Source organism: Hipposideros armiger, unplaced genomic scaffold (assembly GCF_001890085.2).
Source record: "Hipposideros armiger isolate ML-2016 unplaced genomic scaffold, ASM189008v1 scaffold_66, whole genome shotgun sequence".
NCBI lineage: Eukaryota > Metazoa > Chordata > Mammalia > Chiroptera > Hipposideridae > Hipposideros > Hipposideros armiger.
This window is the reverse complement of record NW_017731416.1, coordinates 3066013-3070270: the sequence shown is the minus strand read 5'-3', so window position 1 is coordinate 3070270 and position 4258 is coordinate 3066013. Positions and strand designations below refer to the sequence as shown.

At 38.5% G+C, this 4258-nt stretch overlaps 1 protein-coding gene across 2 annotated transcripts in view; it reads right to left on the bottom strand.

Annotated features, from left to right (window-relative positions):
* The window catches only part of AFF4 (ALF transcription elongation factor 4), an 85106-nt gene extending 80848 nt beyond the window's left edge, over positions 1–4258 (bottom strand). The window contains exon 1 of one of the 2 annotated variants that reach the window (XM_019642194.1): positions 4212–4258. The gene's annotated coding sequence lies outside the window, so the exon portion shown is untranslated. Of the gene's footprint in view, positions 1–2211; positions 2434–4211 lie in introns of those variants that run through there. The other variant, XM_019642195.1, reaches the window with a different exon arrangement.

Below are 4258 nucleotides of genomic sequence, written 5' to 3'. Positions count from 1 at the left end.
TGCGCTCTTAACAACAAGGCTGCCTGTTTGATTCCCGCATGGGATGGTGGCTATGCCCACCTGCAACTAAGATTGAACACAGCACCTTGAGTTTAGAGGCCACAAGCTGCCAACGGGAAGACAGATGGTGACAGGCGCCCTCCAGAACAAAGACTCAAGAACAACAACTTGACTGGTCCCCTTCCCCAATTCCCCAACACTGTTCCCCTCTCCCAATTTCCCAATAAAATCTTTAAAAAATAAATAATAATAGTAGCAGCTAATTATTTAAAAAAATTTTTTTCAAATCTGAACCGAATCAAGCTTCTAGATGTAACTACTAATTTACAGGAAAAACAGAGGACAGAGAAACCACAGGGATACAATCTAGACTGAGAAATCTCACAGGTCAAAGACCTGGTTTGTGTAACAAACCAATTATATGGGAACAAGAACAAAAAGATAGATAGCAACTTATTGCGGGGGTCAAGGGAGGATGGAGACATATACCCAATGTAATATATGGACCATATTTGGATCCTAATTCAAATAAAGTATTAAAACAAAGCAAAAACTGTAATCAAGGAAATCTGAACACTGAATGATATTAAGGAATTAGTGTTAATTTTTTTAAGTGAAATTTTAGGTTGGTTTATTGTTTTAATCCTTATTTTTTTAGATATACAATGAAACAGTGTAACACAATCTTAACTTTACCAGTGTGTCTTCCCTGATATATTGTGCTCCATGTTACCCAGCAGGCTATAGCCCCAGATTTAGTTGCCTAACAAATAGTTAAGAGAGATACAAAATGATACAGGAATTTAAAGGAGGATACAACTGGAGTAGGGTAACGAATGAAGCAAAACTTTAGGAAGGCAATGGTACTTGCGCTGGGCCTCAAAAGATGGCAAAATTTTAACAGGTAGGGAACAAGAGAAAAAAAAATGAGATTCCTGATGGAAGTAATGAAAACAATTGCAAAGAGTTGAGAAGACCTGTCTATGCAGAGTATTGGCCTGTACTCACCTCTCCATAAAACTGTTCCTTACTCTAATGATGACATGAAAAGGAAAACACTAAGTGAGAAGTCATAATCCACTAGGCAGCTGCAAATTGACAAAATCATGAAAGACCCACTCAGGCCCCCCAAGCAGCCCTAGGGAGCCCAGTCCCAGGACAGATCATGACAATATCTGTGTAGCCAAACCATACTGAATTTCTAGGACAATCTATTCATGTCAATCTCTGATTTATTCCCCCAGACACGCACTTTGGGAAAAGAATGCACGAAGGTCTTTAACCTATCCTTTGAAATGATCAAAATAATTAGTTTAAAACAGTACATATTAGTAAACTTTGTCTACCTGCCTAAAAGCCACCAACATGGTTCATTATATACTCCAAGAATGATAAAGTTACATGAAATACCTTTCCTCAGGTTACAAATTTTTAATAAAGTATAGCTGATGAAGTAGGTAGATTTTAAATAAGGTTTTTCCTTAAAAAATACATCCCAATATTAAAACATTTTTATAATATTTTGGAAATGAATTCAGTGGTTCTAACATTTTCTATGTGCCAGCATCACTAAAATTCTGAGGATATGATGCCAGTGAAAATGAACATCAAGACAAATAGGAATGCACATGATCAGCCAAAACCCAGTAACTGGAATGTTTATTACTGCCTTCTTCCATGTACTCAAGTATCACTTCAAATAACCAAGATGAGGGGGTGTAGGGAGTTACTACAAGTAGGGATACTTTTCTTAAACCAAGGAAAAAGCAGCAAGGTAACAGGTCAGATTGGCTTTAAGAAGTCTTTAGTCACTGATTACACCTTATTTCACAATAACCGAGACTGGCATACACCCTCTCAGAAATCAAATATAATCATTCCAATTTATTAGAAGAAATGAAAGAAAAAATGAATAAAACATAAGGATTGGGGGTTCAAAAGCTGGGAAAACTTTATAAAGTTTTTATAATAAAATACCTGTGGAATAGAGCTAAAATAAAAAATAATATGTAAGTCATCAATTTTTATAATACACACTGCACTTCTGTGTCATTGTCCAGGTGTGTGTTCAATACTTAAAAATGCTTCTTTGATTTTATGAAAATACAAAGAGAGGGCCTCATATATTTTGGACTCCATTCTAAACCAGTAGATGGCCACAAAGGAGGAAATATCTGTTTTCTTTGTTCCTCATAAAACCATGACATTTACCTTAACTCTTCAAAAAAGGTAAGATACACAACTTCTAAAAGGCTTCATCTTCTGTAGCTGATAGTCACTTTTTCCTCTTCAAATACTGATCACTTGCTCATACAACCGTCTTTAGATTACCCTTTTGTGGAATCTTAGGTTGGATATCACATTCAAATTCAAGCTAGTAATTGTATAAAATACTGGGGAGGATACAGAGACGTATAAATACAGTTCTTGCTCTGAAGACCCTACAACAGGCCTATGAGAAAATTACAACGCCAAGGAAAGGATCAACTGTTACAAAGCAGAAAGTATCAACTCCAGAGCAGAGAATGCATGTCATCTGACAAGTATAAAGTGAATCTGAATGAAAATATTCCTATGTTTAATAACTCTTAATTACACAGCTTCACCAAAGCACTGCAATCACCTTTACACCCCAAAATTGTAGACCACTTTCCAAGTAACACAGCTAAGCTCCACCCACCCACCCTTTTTTTTTTAACCAAACAGTAAAGAAAGGTTGGGTCATTCACAGACATCCTATCTTGTCCTCACTTGACACAAAATTTTGAAGTAAAATTTGCCTACTGTTCCTGTAGGGCTAACAAAAAAGTCATCAGCCTGCAAGCCACCACAAACGAAATGAAACTGCTGGTATTAAAAAAATAAAAATAAATTTGACTGCTTCCAGGTAAGTTAACTTTAAAACATAATTAAAAACAACTTCCTGAAAAAAAATTTTTTTAAGTTTTGGAGACTGAACAACGCAGTGATAAATAAGAGAAAATAAACCTGAGAAATTTAAAGAAGCCAGCTTTGTTAAAAACCTAGTGGCCACTTGCCAACACTCCTTAATGAACATATGACCAAAGACAATTCCAGGCAGATTCACAAGTCAGAAAGGCTCTTTATCAAATGCCAAATTAAGAAAGTTCTCATAAATATTTCAATTTTGATAAGTTAAAGGACAGTTAAATAAAAGAAGCACTTTACAAAGCTTTGCAGAATCAATATAGAAACAAAGCTCTGAGGTTCTAACATCTGAACCCTCAAAAACAACACACATTTTAAACGTCACCTTTACAAACATCCAACTCACACAGGCACCCATCGCTTAGATTCTGTCAAGAAAAATGCCAGTCACTGGGAAAGGGGCTGGCCTGAGTTTAAAATCTATGGCCAACAAGAAAGAAATCGCACAATTCTTAACTGCAACTGAATACAAGAAGCTGAAATCAAACTCTTCGTCTTAGTTTGAACTCCATACGCAAGCACTTCACATCTGTCCTTTCAACTTGTTATAAATGATATCGTTTGTGAAGTAAACGGCAATAAGGATACTCTTCGAACTCCTATATGCTACGATCCATCCTCAGAGTGGAAGGAACAGCAAAGTGGAAGGAACAAAGCACTGACGTCAATTACGAGATTAACCCCGGGCTCAGGCAGCTGGAGGAAAGGCCTAAACATCAATGTCCAAATACTAGCCACCAGGGTAATCAGCTAATAGGCTGACTCAGAACTTACGGGGGGGATTCAAGTATTACGCCCCCACATTCCCATTTTTAGTTAACCCCCTTCGCTGGTGGAAGGCGGAATATTTTTCCTTTTTTTTTTTTTTTCTTGCAGAGAAGGAGGGGCGGGTGACCGTGAGCAGGATCGCGAGAAGGAAAGCGAGAACTAGTTGGGTAATGATAGCCAGAATCTAGGCCTATTTTCTCTTTAACTAGAAATAACTTGAAATTGGGTATTAAAAAGTAACAAGACAGTCGACGGAATCTCTGAGGGAAGAAATAGATTAAGGAACGGAAGGGGGAAGGAGAAACGGCGAAAAGATGGATTTCTGGAAATTTTTGTTAGGCTTGGGTTAGCTCATTTATTTATTTATTTGGGGGTGGAACGCGAAGATGAGGGGCGAAGGCACACTGCGCAGCTCCGGCCCGGAGGGTCCCACCGAGCCCGCGGGCGGGCCCCGGAGGTCTCGAAAAGCGCAGGCAGCGGCGGCGGCGACGCACCTCACACGGAACAGGCGGAGGTCCCGCCCCGCTCCATGACGGTCTGG